Below are 15,199 nucleotides of genomic sequence, written 5' to 3'. Positions count from 1 at the left end.
GGACACTCCGACTACCGTTTTGTCCAAAAAACGCAAGGAAAAGGACCGACTCGCGAGGCCCGCGGTCCCCACCGACACCACGCCAAAACAGGCTACACGTGGTCCGGTTCTCAGCGAGACGCCTTTGCAGTCCCTGACTACCGACGACACTCCTTTGGCAGTGTCCTCTGTAACCGAGACCGCTGGGACCTCTGCCCTTTCCCAGACTACAACCACCGAAGCCTTTGCTAATGTTGAGCCTACTAATGTGGACAGGTCCACTTCCACCCATGGTGTCTTCAGACCCTCATCTTCTTTTTACATTAAGGCCTTTACTAAATCCAAAGCAGCCAGGCACCCCAAAAGGCCTGTTGCACAAGGCCCATCTCCAGGTCCCATGCCTAAAAAACAGATGCTTAAAATGGCTGAGGATTTAATTACTCTTATCAGAGGTTCTCAACCCCCTCCAGACAAGAGACCCAGAGTGGAGGAAGATTCTCCCTCTTCTGATCAGGGATCCATTTTATCAGAACATTCTGATGCAGAGGAACACTCTTACTCCCCTTTTGAGGATTCGGATGCAGAACAGTCCATCCCTTCTGTATCTACTCCTGAGGATTTTTCCTTTGGGGAAACCTTGCACACCTTGAGGGAACACTTCCATTGGGAAGGCCAAGACTTTTCAGATTCTAAGAAAAGGCTTAGGGAATTTCTACCTCAACACAGACCTCTGGCGATACCCCTGTTTTGGACATACTTGATGATGTTTATTCGAGGCTTGCCTTAACCCGGATTCTCTGCCTCCTGCACCAGTCAAACCTGATAGGTATTACAGAGTACCCAACTCTCACCAATTTCTCTTCAAAAGTCATAATGCTGACCCTGAAACCATTTCACAAGGCCCCAAGGGATTGAAGGCCTCCACTGCCAAGAATCCACTTCCAGCAGAAAGGGAGTCAAGGTCTTTAGAAAGGTGGGGTAAAAAGGTATATACCTCGGCCACCCTAGCCATGAGGGCCTTAAATTGTCAGTTTCATATGCTTAAATATCAACAGTTCCTGTTATCACAATTAAGGAATAAAATGTCTCAACCTGAACAACCAGATTTAAAGGAGTTACAGGATATGATGCATAGTGCAGAACAAGTGGGTAAACACACTTTACAATGTGGTTATGATGCACTAGAGGCTTCAAGTAGAGCGGCTGCTACAGGATCAGTCATTCGCAGGCATGCCTGGCTTAGAGAACAAAACATGCCTGATCATGTCAAAGCTAAACTTCTAGATGCTGTTTGGTACTAATGCTGAGGAGATACTACGGAAAATGGAAGAAAAAGCCAAATCTATGCAAACAGTCAAAGCCTTTTTACAGGTCCAACCACCACGTTTTAGCAGAAATTGGCCTTCAAAAAACTGGTCCTTTCCAGCCACTGACAAGCCCCAAAGAGGTAGATACAGACGCACAAGGGGCAGAGGGCAATCACAAGGATCATATAGAGGACGACAATGGCAAACTCCAGCACCAAGAGGTGGCAAGGACAGTGCACAACATTACAGGAAGCAAACCCAATGACTCCCTCATTTTCATGCCAAGCACGTCTCAGCTGGCAGCACCTTTGGGAGGAAAGCTAGCATTATTTGCAGCCAATTGGCATATTGTCACAACAGACAAATGGACCCTGGACATTATAAACAGAGGCTACAAATTTCATTTTCACACTCTTCCAAAAATGAGAGGCATGCCAAACCTGCCACAGAATCAAAGGGCAGAGGCACAACTACAAATTTCAAAGCTCATAAGCATGAGAGCTATTCAAGAGGTACCTACTCTCGAACAAGGTCAAGGTTTTTATTCAATACTTTTTCTGGTACCAAGGAAAGGAACCGACTGGAGACCCATTTTGGACTTATCAATCCTAAACACATTTCTACTCGTACCAAAATTCAAGATGCTCACATTACAGCAACTTCTTCCCATGCTGGGCAAGGAGTTTTGGCTGGTAACATTGGACCTCAAGGAGGCATACCTGCATGTCCCAATCAGACAAAGCTGCAGAAGATACCTCAGATTTCTTGCAGGTTCAATCCACTATCAATTCTCTGCATTGCCCTTTGGCTTATCTACTGCGCCCAGAGTATTCCCAAAGTGCCTGGCATCAGTGATTGCCTACTGCAGACTTCAAGGGATACAAATTTACCCTTATTTGGACGACTGCCTGATCCAAGCGGACAGCAAACACATACTTCTGGAACATCTGGCATATGTGACACAGTTATTGCATTCTCTGGGATACACAATCAACAAAGAGAAATCAAGGCTAACACCATCTCAGAAAATAACTTTCCTGGGTGCCAACTTGGACACAAACACCCAGATGGCCTATCTTACGCCAGAAAAACAGGGGAAACTATCTCATTACTTCAAAATACTAGCAAAAAGTACCAGGCTTACTGCAAGGAAAATCCTGCAGGCTCTGGGATTCATGGCATCTTGCATTCTTTTAATCCCATGTGCAAAGCTGCATATGAGGAAACTTCAATGGTACCTAAAAAACCTATGGTCTCAACACAGTCACAGTTTGGAAACAATAGTACCAATAATCACATGTTTGCAAAAGGAATTTCTATGGTGGGCCCAAGCATGTCAAGCAAACACAGGCCTCCCATTCTGCAAGCCTCAAGCAAAGCAAGTTATCACAACAGACGCCTCAGATTACGCCTGGGGGGCACACATGACGGACAGGTGCATCCAGGGCATATGGTCCCAAAAAAGAAAAGCACCTTCACATCAATCAAAAAGAAATGCTAGCAGTAATAAATGCAATTACAGCTTTCAAGGACTTCCTGCATCCAGGACAATTATTGATAAGAACAGACAACACCACAGTAATGTGGTACATAAACAAACAAGGAGGAACACATTCATACCCCTTGTGCAGACTAGCCATGACTCTTTGGAACTTGGCTCTGGAATGGCAAATCGAACTTCAAGCCCAGTACCTGCCAGGATTGGAAAACATGCTGGCAGACAATTTAAGCAGAAATATGACAGACCTACACGAATGGAAGTTACATCCTCAGGTGTTTACAGAAATAACCCAAGTGTGGGGGAGGCCAGACATAGATCTTTTTGCCTCCCACAGGAATCATCAATTGGAAACGTTTTGTTCAAGGACCTTTCATCCAAAGGCCTGGAGAGTGGACGCACTTTCATTCAGTTGGACAGCATGGACAGTTTACGCATTCCCACCTCTGCCTCTTCTGCCCAAGGTACTTTTGAAAGCAAGAGCAGACAGACCGAAGATGATACTGATTGCTCCAGATTGGCCACGGCAACACTGGTATCCACTGCTGAGGAGCCTAACACATACTCCTCCCTGGTCCCTGCCTCTAATGCCTCTTCTGCTGACTCAGCACAGCTACAAAACTCTCCACAGTCATCTGAAAACACTCAATCTCGCTGCATGGAAAATTCCTTAACACCACAACAGACCCTACTCTCCAAGCAGGTGCAGGATGTCATTTTGGAGGCCAGAAGGCCATCTACTAGAAAAGCTTACTCCGCAAAATGGAAGCGGTTTTGTTCTTGGAATGAGAAAAAAGGCCAGGACCCTAGAAAACTGAACTTGCCTCAGGTATTACAGTATCTAGCTGAGCTGTTGAACGGTGGACTTTCATTTTCTTCCATAAAAATCCATGCCTCAGCCGTTTCTGCAGAATACAACACGGATCCTCCTTTATTTTCTCACCCACTCTTACGACAGTTCCTCAGAGGGGCTAAGAATATTAGACCACCAAGGAAAAAACCAATACCAGCCTGGGATCTTAATTACATACTCGAAAAATTAACATTGCCTCCTTTTGAACCAGCTGCCTCAACAGATTTGCAATATTTGTCCTGGAAAACTGCCTTCCTTTTGGCTATCACTTCAGCTCGTAGAGTTTCGGAACTACAGGCCCTCATGGCAGTGCAGCCTTTTCTCATTTTCCATCAGGACAGGGTTTCCCTTCGTACCAACCCATCATTTATGCCTAAAGTGGTATCCAGGGTAGCTTTAAATCAAGCCATACACCTTCCTACCTTTTACCCCAATCCTCAAAACAAAGGGAAAGGCTGCTACATTCTTTAGACATCCATAGGCAGCTACGTTACTACTTGGACAGAACAAAGTCCTTCAGGAAATCAGAACAACTCTTTGTGTCCTATGCTGTAGGGACTCAAGGGAAGCCAGTTTCCAAGCAGACTATTTCAAAGTGGATAGGCCACTGCATACATTTTTGTTATTCCTATCATGGGAAATCTGTTCCTACAGGTATCAGATCACACTCCACCAGGGCCACAGCTACCTCTACAGCCTTCCTCAGAGGAGTTCCTACCAAAGATATTCTGGAGGCAGCCACTTGGAGTTCTGTACATACCTTCACAAAACACTACCACCTGCCTTTATATTCCAGAACCAGAGCAGGCTTTGCCACTGCTGTTTTGCAGGGCATTCTGGCTCAACCCAGTTCCTCCTAGTACCTACCACCCTGTGCGTAGCTTTGGGACTCTACCCATCTGTGATTACTGCAGCTGTATGCACGATGAATATAGTACAGTTTTGTACCTACCATAAATGTAGATGTTCGAGTGCTAATACAGCTGCAGTACAGGTTTCCCTCCCTCCTTCCCCACTTGGTACAGGCATGGGGCCTAACAACCTCTTCATACAACCTGACTGGTCTATCCTTCTATGGTTTATTTGATTGCAACCACTGTTTTTGGATTATATTGCATTGCATGTATACACATATAAGCATAATTTATGTATTGCCTTCCTTCTGGGGGCACCTGACATCTGGGGCAAGAAAGACTGAAGAACATGGTGTCGGCTGTGTCTTATATACTCTGGCCTCATTGACGTCAGAAGAGAAAGCGACGACAACCGACGCCGGACCAAGACTTTGGAATTCGGCCGACCGAGGGACCGCCTGATGGCAGAAAACCCATCTGTGATTACTGCAGCTGTATTAGCACTCGAACATCTACATTTATGGTAGGTACAAAACTGTACTTGATCACAATTAAGGAATAAAATGTCTCAACCTGAACAACCAGATTTGAAGGAGTTACAGGATATGATACATAGTGCAGAGCAAGTGGGTAAACACACCTTACAATGTGGTTATGATGCCCTAGAGGCCTCAAGTAGAGCGGTTGCTACAGGATCAGTCATTCGCAGACATGCCTGGCTTAGGGAACAAAACTTGCCTGATCATGTGAAAGCTAAACTTCTAGATGCTCCTTTACAAAAGGATGTGCTTTTTGGTACTAATGCTGAGGAGATACTACGGAAAATGGAAGAAAAAGCCAAATCTATGCAAACTGTCAAAGCTTTTTTACAGGTCCAACCACCACGTTTTAGCAGAAATTGGCCTTCAAAAAACTGGTCCTTTCCAGCCACTGATAAGCCCCAAAGAGGTAGATACAGATGCACAAGGGGCAGAGGGCAATCACAAGGATCATATGGAGGCCGACAATGGCAAACTCCAGCACCAAGAGGTGGCGAAGACAGTGCACAACATTACAGGAAGCAAACCCAATGACTCCCTCATTTCCATGCCAAGCATGTCTCAGCTGGCAGCACCTTTGGGAGGAAAGCTAGCATTATTTGCAAGCAATTGGCATATTGTCACAACAGACAAAAATGGATCCTGGACATTATAAACAGAGGCTACAAATTTCAATTCCACACACTTCCAAAAATGAGAGGCATGCCAAACCTGCCACAAAATCAAAGGGCAGAGGCACAACTACAAATTTCAAAGCTCATAAGCATGAGAGCTATTCAAGAGGTACCTACTCACGAACAAGGTCAAGGGTTTTATTCAAGACTTTTTCTGGTACCAAGGAAAGGAACCGAATGGAGACCCATTTTGGACTTATCCATCCTAAACACATTTCTACTCGTACCAAAATTCAAGATGCTCACATTACAGCAGCTTCTTCCCATGCTGGGCAAGGAGTTTTGGCTCGTAACATTGGACCTCAAGGAGGCATACCTGCATGTCCCAATCAGACAAAGCTGCAGAAGATACCTCAGATTTCTTGCAGGTTCAATCCACTATCAATTTTCTGCATTGCCCTTTGGCTTATCTACTGCGCCCAGAGTATTCACAAAGTGCCTGGCATCAGTGATTGCCTACTGCAGACTTCAAGGGATACAAATTTACCCTTATTTGGACGACTGCCTGATCCAAGCGGACAGCAAGCACATACTTCTGGAACATCTGGCATATGTGACACAGTTACTGCATTCTCTGGGATACACAATCAACAAAGAGAAATCAAGGCTAACACCGTCTCAGAAAATAACTTTCCTGGGTGCCAACTTGGACACAAACACCCAGATGGCCTACCTTACGCCAGAAAAACAGGGGCAACTATCTCAGTACTTCAAAATACTAGCAAAAAGTACCAGGCTTACTGCAAGGAAAATCCTGCAGGCTCTGGGATTCATGGCATCTTGCATTCTTTTAATCCCATGTGCAAAGCTGCATACGAGGAAACTTCAATGGTACCTAAAAAACCTATGGTCTCAACACAGTCACAGTTTGGAAACAATAATACCAATAATTCCATGTTTGCAAAAGGAATTTCTATGGTGGGCCCAAGCATGTCAAGCAAACACAGGCCTCCCATTCTGCAAGCCTCAAGCAAAGCAAGTCATCACAACAGACGCCTCAGATTACGCTTGGGGGGCGCACATGACGGACAGGTGCATTCAGGGCAAATTGTCCCAAAAGGAAAAGCACCTTCACATCAATCAAAAAGAAATGCTAGCAGTAATAAATGCAATTACAGCTTTCAAGGACTTCCTGCATCCAGGACAATTACTGATAAGAACAGACAACACCACAGTAATGTGGTACATAAACAAACAAGGAGGAACACATTCATACCCCTTGTGCAGACTAGCCATGACTCTTTGGAACTTGGCTCTGGAATGGCAAATCGAACTTCAAGCACAGTACTTGCCAGGATTGGAAAACACACTGGCAGACAATCTAAGCAGAAATATGACAGATCCACACGAATGGAAGTTACATCCTCAGGTCTTTACAGAAATAATCCAAGCATGGGGGAGGCCAGACATAGATCTTTTTGCCTCCCACAGGAATCATCAAGTGGAAAAGTTTTGTTCGAGGACCTTTCATCCAAAGTCCTGGAGAGTGGACGCCCTTTCATTCAGTTGGACAGCATGGACAGTTTACGCATTCCCACCTCTGCCTCTTCTGCCCAAGGTGCTTTTGAAAGCAAGAGCAGACAGACCGAAGATGATACTGATTGCTCCAGATTGGCCAAGGCAACACTGGTACCCACTCCTGAGGAGCCTAACACATCTCCCTGGTCCCTGCCTCTAATGCCTCTTCTGCTGACTCAGCACAGCTACAAAACTCTTCACAGTCAGCTGAAAACACTCAATCTCGCTGCATGGAAAATTCCTTAACACCACAACAGACCCTACTCTCCAAGGAGGTGCAGGATGTCATTTTGGAGGCCAGAAGGCCATCTACTAGAAAAGCTTACTCCGCAAAATGGAAGCGGTTTTGCTCTTGGAATGAGAAAAAAGGCCAGGACCCTACAAAACCGAACTTGCCTCAGGTATTACAGCACCTAGCTGAGCTGCTGAACAGTGGACTTTCATTTTCTTCCATAAAAATCCATGCCTCAGCCATTTCTGCAAAATTCAACACGGATCCTCCTCTATTTTCTCACCCACTCTTACGACAGTTCCTCAGAGGGGCTAAGAATATAAGACCACCAGGGAAACAACCAATACCAGCCTGGGATCTTCATTACATACTAGAAAAATTTACATTGCCTCCTTTTGAACCAGCTGCCTCAACAGATTTGCAATATTTGTCCTGGAAAACAGCCTTCCTTCTTGCTATCACTTCAGCTCGTAGAGTTTCGGAACTACAGGCCCTCATGGCGGTGCAGCCCTTTCTCATCTTCCATCAGGACAGGGTTTCCCTTCGTACCAACCCATCATTTATGCCTAAAGTGGTATCCAGGGTAGCTTTAAATCAAGCCATACACCTTCCTACCTTTTACCCCAATCCTCAAAACAAAGGGGAAAGGCTGCTACATTCTTTAGACATCCATAGGCAGCTACGTTACTATTTGGACAGAACAAAGTCCTTCAGGAAATCAGAACAACTCTTTGTGTCCTGTGCTGTAGGGGCTCAAGGGAAGCCAGTTTCCAAGCAGACTATTTCAAAGTGGATAGGCCACTGCATACGGTTTTGTTATTCCTATCATGGGAAATCTGTTCCTACAGGTATCAGATCACACTCCACCAGGGCCACAGCTACCTCTACAGCCTTCCTCAGAGGAGTTCCTACCAAAGATATTTTGGAGGCAGCCACTTGGAGTTCTGTACATACCTTCACAAAACACTACCACCTGCCTTTATATTCCAGAACTAGAGCAGGCTTTGCCACTGCTGTGTTGCAGGGCATTCTGGCTCAACCCAGTTCCTCCTAGTACCTACCACCCTGTGCGTAGCTTTGGGACTCTACCCATCTGTGATTACTGCAGCTGTATGCACGATGAACATAGTACAGTTTTGTACCTACCATAAATGTAGATGTTCGAGTGCTAATACAGCTGCAGTACAGGTTTCCCTCCCTCCTTCCCCACTTGGTAAAGGCATGGGAACTAACAACCTCTTCATACAACCTGACTGGGTTATCCTTCTATGGTTTATTTGCTTGCAACTACTGATTTTGGATTATATTGCATTGCTTATATATACATATAAACATAATTTATGTATTGCCTTCCTTCTGGAAGCACCTGACATCTGGGGCAAGAAAGACTGAAGAACATGGCGTCGGCTGTGTCTTATATACTCCGGCCTCACTGACGTCAGGAGAGAAAGCGACAACCGATGCCGGACCTAGACTTTGGAATTCGGCCGACCGAGGGACCGCCTGACGGCAGAGAACCCATCTGTGATTACTGCAGCTGTATTAGCACTCGAACATCTACATTTATGGTAGGTACAAAACTGTACTTTTGGCATGTACCTCACAAAACATCTATAACAACTAGAAAGGCCACAGAAATACCTCACTAAGAGGATTACCAGCCTCAAACAGATGCCATACCCAGACTGTCTCAAAAAACACCAGCTGTACTCCGTTTATCGCCTACTCAGACGTGACCTCTGACTAACATACAAAGCCATGTCAAACCCAGATCTGATGGACATGCTACACTTAAAGAAACCCTAATCCCTCTGAGCCACACACTCCAGGGACCTAACCCTTACCCCCCAAATAAACAGAACGTGCTGGAGTGATAGATTCCTGTCCCAGAGACATCACATGCTGTGGAACAGACTACCCCTCCATGTCAAGCAAAGCTCCTCATTAGCTTTCTTTAAGAAAAATCTCGACAACTGGATGAGAAATAGGAAATTCACTCTGGGGATAACTTCAGTGGCTCTGCTAGACAGGGGCACAGGAAAATAACTTTCTTGAGTGCCGATAGTCTAGTACTGCCTATGAACATCTTGACTTGGCAATATTTGCCCACTCTTCGTTGTAAAAGCGCTCCAATTCTCATAGATTGTGAGGGCGTCTCCTGTGCACAGCCTTCTTCAGGTCACCCCACAGATTTTCTATTGGATTTAGGTCTGGGCTCTGGCTTGGCCATTCCAAAATTTTAATTTTCTTCTGGTGAAGCCATTCTTTTGTTGATTTGGATGTATGCTTGGAGTCATTGTTGTGTTGAAAGTTGAAATTCCTCTTCCTCTTCCTCTTCATCTTTCTAGCAGACGCCTGAAGGTTTTGGGCCAAAAATGACTGGTATTTGGAACTGTTCAAAATTCCCTATTCACTACACCTTGACTAAAGCCCCAGTTCCAGCTGAAGAAAAGCAACCCCAAAGCATGATACTGCCACCACCATGCTTCACCATCGGGATGGTGTTCTTTTGGTGATGTGAATTGTTGTTTTTGCACCAAACGTACCTTTTGGAATTGTGGCCAAAAAGTACAACCTTCGTCTCATCAGACCATAAAACATTTTCCCACATGCTTTTGGGAGACGATGTATTTCTTTGCAAATTTTAGCTGGGCCTGGATGGTTTTCTGTTTAAGAAAAAGCTTCCGTCTTGCAACCCTACCCCATAGTCCAGACATATCGAAAATATGGGAGATTGTTGTCGCATGTAGTAGACAACCAGTACGTGCCAGAAATTCCTGCTACTCCTTCAGTGTTGCTGTAGGTCTCTTTGCAGCCTCCCTGACCAGTTTTCATCTTGTCTTTTCATCAATTTTGGAGGGACATCCAGATGTTCTTTGTGTTTCGCTGTTGCAGTCATCACATTTAGGTTATCCCTGCCAGGGTAGCCCTCGGGCGGCCCGAATACCAGAGGCTTAGTATTTCTGTGTCGGTTGCTGTTGCTTCAGGACTGATGTCAGGTCATCAGTAGTATAAAGCAAGGGAGCTGATGCCATTACATCAGTCTTTCTTGCCGTGGAGCCCAAAGCAGAAGCAGTTCTCACGAGTGCCGATCGGTCACTACCCGAGTTTCGTCTACTAAATTGAAGTACAAGTCTTCTAAAGCTAAGTACCCTGTTGGGGATCCTTTTTTCTTGCACTAACCGATGTCAGAAAAAGTTAACATTTGTCTCGCCTGTGGAAAGCAAATACCACACAGAGACTTTTGTTCTTACTGCGTCACTTGTTTAGGCCCAGACCATGACGTCCCCAGTTGTCACTTCTGTGCTTTGCTCAACCCCAGAACTATCCATCTTCAGGCCATTATTCTAGCTAGATATTTTTGCTTACAGTCCTCGAACTCAGATATGGCTTTGGTAAGATCCGACAGCACCTCTTCCGAAAAAACTTAGACAGAGACAGACCGCACAGGTCCAAAACTACTGATGAAGATCCCGTTAAGCTAGTAGTCAGTTCTCCGGTCCTCAGTAAGGTGCTTTCTCAGCCCTTGATGCCCTGCTACCGGGACCCTTTCGGACTCCAGTATGCCGCAAAAACTCCTGCGGTCGTCTCTACCTTGAATGGGTCCGGAGCTGCTGAGCAGGCACCGGCTTCTGAGGAAGTCCTTCACACTACTGATTCTCAACAGAAACCGATGACCCAATCTCTGGCACCTGCTTCCTTGCCTCAGTCTCAAATGCTTAAAATGGCGGAAGACATTATCATGCTGATCAGGGGAAGCCAAGGTACCTCCTCCAAATGGAAAAGAGATCTGTCCCCTGTAGTTTTGTCTGAACAAGAGTCAGATGATTGTGATGCATCTGAATATGAAGACATGCAACCCCCTTCTACTTATGAGGATTCTGATGCAGAGGATTCCATCCCTTCAGCTTCTCCCCCCCCCCCCGAGGATTTTCCTTTGGGGAAACCCTCATACCTTAAGGGAGCATTTCCATTGGGTGAAGCAGGACTGCCCTCAGTCTAAAAAGAGACTCAGGGAATTCTTAGATCTTTCACAGCACAGACCCTTGGCCATACCCCCAGTCCTGGATGTTGTCGAGGATGTTTTCCTGGAATCCAGCTTGACTCCTTACACCCTCCCTCCTGTATCCAGAAAACCAGACAGGTACTATAGAGTCCCTGACTTGCACAAATTTCTTTTTAAAAATCCTACTGCTGACCCTGAGGTTATTTCTCAAGGGCCTAAAAGGATTAAAGCAACCTCTACTAAGAATCCCATCCCCTCAGATAGGGATTCCCGAGCACTAGACAGATGGGGTAAAAAAAGCCGGCCTTAGGCATAGGCCAACTAGGCGGCCGCCTAAGACGCCGGTCTAGCAAGGGCACTTTTCCAGTATTTATTTGGTGTAGGTAGACCAGGATGAGGGTTACCAGGTAGTGTAGTGGTGGGCACCGTGGAGCCCTTTTGCCTGGGGCACCAGTTGACCTAGGGCCGGCTCCTGTATACACCTCAGCTACTCTTGCTATGAGGGCAATAAATTGTCAGTTCCATATGCTAATATTTCAGCAACGTACCCTGGAACTCCTCAAACAAAAAGTGTCCTTTTTTCCTACTTGTGCAGAATCTTAAGAGTTACAAGAGTTAATGCATTCTGCAAGTCAGTTAACTAAACACACCTTGCCATGTGGTTTTGACTACCTAGAAGCTTCTTGCAGGGCAGCAATCACCGGATCTGTAATTAGAAGACATGCATGGCTTAAGGAACAGCCCTTGCCAGACCATGTCAAATCTAATTTGTTTTATACCCCCTTGCACAAAGACAAGTTATTTTGCACTAAGGCAGAAGAGGTCTTAAAAAGCATGGAAGAAAAAGCTAAATCTATGCAGACAGTTAAGGACTTCTTACAGATCCAGCCACCCAGGTTCAGCAGATATTGTCCCACCAAGCACTGGTCCTTTTCTGCTCCCACTAAGCCAGTCCAGCCTAGACCCCGGGAAACCAGACCCCCCTAGACAGCAGCCACAGGGAATGCAGAGATCTAATTAGTGGACTACCTCCATTTCATAACCAGGGAGTTCTAAGCTACCCCCTTATGGTAAGAACTCACAATGACTCTCCTTCCCCATCCCCTCCCTCTGCTCACCATCACTTACTCCTAGGAGGAAAATTCTCTTTTCACGCAAGCACCTGGGCCAGCATTACCAATGACTGCTGGGTTCTCAACATAGTGTCTCAGGGATACAAATTTTCTTTCCACACCCTTCCAACCCCAAAAGGGTTCCCAGATAGACCTCCAAACCAGTGGGCAGAGACTCAAAAGCAAGTCCTTTTCCTACTTTCTATGAGGGCAGTAGAGCACTTTCCTGCATAACAGATAGGCCAAGGTTTCTACTCCAGACTTTTTCTGGTGCCCAGGACAGAGGGCACCTAGCGCCCCATCTTCGATCTATCCATTCTAAACACCTTTCTGGTGATCCCATAATACAAAATGCTCACCCTCCAGCAGCTGCTACCCATGATCTCCAAGGACGCTTGACTAGCCACCCTAGCAGGAAATATCTCCGTTTCAGGGCAGGATCTCATCACTTTCAGTTCTTTGCACTTCCCTTTGGCTTATTGTTCCCAGAGTTTTCACAAAATGTCTGGCTCCGGCCATTGCCTTTTGCAGACAAAGAAATATCCAGATTTTACCCATACTTAAGACGACTGCCTAATTCAAGCAGACAGCCGGGAAAAGCTGCTCAGGCACATGGCCTTTGTAAAGTCCCTACTAACCTCCCTAGAGTACACAGTCAACAAAAAGAAATCCAAACAGGTACCCACCCAAAGGATTATATTCCTGGGAGCAAGCCTGGACTCTGCATCCAAGATGGCATTCATTACACCAGAAAAACAAATTTTCCTGACAGCCTACTTCTCTCAACTAGTCATCAGACCCCAGATATCTGCAAGGAAGATCCTGCAAGCTCTGGGGTTCATGGCATCTTGCATACTACTAATTCCATATGCCGGACTGCATATGAGGAAACTTCAGTGGTACCTAAAAAGCCTTTGGTGTTAACACTCTCAAGACCTGGAGATTCTTATACCTATAATTCCTTTCCTCAGAAAAGATTTTCTTTGGTGGGCAACAGCATGCTCTCACAACAAAGACTACCTTTCTTACCACTCCCCGCCACCCAGACCCTCACCACAGATGCATCAGACTATGATTGAGGTGCACACATGGACGGCAGGTGCATATTAGGCCAATGGAGCCCATAGCAAATCCCTCTGCACATCAACCAAAAAGAGATGATGGCTGTCTAGCATGCCTTGATAGCTTTCAAGCCCCTTCTCTCCCCAGGGACTCTCCTGATCAAAACAGACAACACCACTATGATGTGGTATACAACAAGCAGGGAGGGACTCACTCCTACCCTCTATACAGGCTGGCCATGACCCTTTGGCACACAGCCTCTGCCATGCAACTACACCTGCTAGCACAATTCCTACCAGGATGTTCATCGTGCATACAGCTGCAGTCATTACAGATGGGTTATCCTGCCGTCAGGCGGGTCCTCGGTCGGCCGAATTCCAAAGTCTAGGTCCGGTGTCGGTTGTCGTCGCGTCTTCCCTGACGTCAGTGCGGCAGGGGTATAAAAAAGGCAGCCGACGCCATTTTCTTCTGTCTTTCTTGCCGCACGGTGCCCGAAGCAGAAGCAGTTCGCAAGTGCCGGTCAGCCAGCTCCTGAGATTTACGAAAGTATTTCAGCCGAAGTCTTCTTTAAAGCTAAGTACCCCGTTGGGGAATTTTCTTGCCTCAGACCGATGTCAGACAAAGTTAATAATTGCATTTCTTGTGGGAAGCAAATACCACATAAGGATTTTCACTCTTTCTGTATACCTTGCTTAGGGCCAGACCACGACGTCTCGGCCTGCCGTTTTTGTGCTAGGTTCAACAAGCGCACTATTAAGCGCCGGGCGGAATTCGCCCTTCATTATTTTGGCAAAAAATTTAATTATATAATGTTGTCGGATACTCCGACGCCAGTTTTAAGCAAAAGACGCAAAGACAAGGACCGACATCCGAGGTCTGCACCGAGTACTGAGACCACGCTTAGGCCGACTACCGGTTCTCCAGTTCTTAGCGAGGCGCCTACACAGCCCCTGACTATCGATGAAACTGTTTTACCGGTGACTTCAGTACCCGAGGCCGCAGGCTCCACGGTCTCCATTCCCACTGCAGATACCGACGCCACTCTTGGCGGGGAAACTGAAAATTTAGTGAGCCCTGCCATTTCTGAAGGCGTCTTCAGGCCTTCCTCCTTCTCTATTAAATCCTTCACTAAATCAAAAGCTGCCATGAAAACTAAAAAACAGGGTCCTCAGACCTCCTCTCATGGCCCCATGCCTAAAAAACAGATGCTTAAAATGGCTGAGGATTTGATTACTCTCATCAGGGGTTCTCAACCCCCCTCTGACAAAAGACCCAGACTGGAGGAAGACTACCCTTCCTCAGACCAGGCTTCTATTACCTCAGACCATTCTGAGGACCAGGATTATGCCTATTCCCCTTTCGAAGACTCTGATGCTGAGGAGTCTATTTCCTCTGTCCCCCCCCCCCCCCGAGGACTACTCTTTTGGGGAACCCTGCATACATTGAGGGAGCACTTCCACTGGGAAGGCCAAGATTACTCAGATTCCAAGAAAAGGCTCAGGGAATTTCTACTGCTCCCCCAGCATAGGGCCCCTGGCTATCCCTCCTGTTTTAGATATTTTGGA

The 15,199-nt window shown here is 46.2% G+C and overlaps 1 protein-coding gene across 3 annotated transcripts in view; it reads left to right on the top strand.

Annotated features, from left to right (window-relative positions):
- LOC122811822 (cyclic AMP-dependent transcription factor ATF-7-like) overlaps nt 1-15,199 on the top strand; it is a 2,228,331-nt gene that overhangs the window by 347,059 nt on the left and 1,866,073 nt on the right. The window lies entirely within an intron of this gene.

Source organism: Protopterus annectens, chromosome 9.part0 (genome assembly GCF_019279795.1).
Source record: "Protopterus annectens isolate FY-2018-M chromosome 9.part0, PAN1.0, whole genome shotgun sequence".
In the NCBI taxonomy this organism is placed as follows: Eukaryota; Metazoa; Chordata; order Ceratodontiformes; family Protopteridae; genus Protopterus; species Protopterus annectens.
The sequence above is the reverse complement of the archived record's forward strand: the minus strand, read 5'-3'. Positions and strand labels throughout refer to the sequence as shown.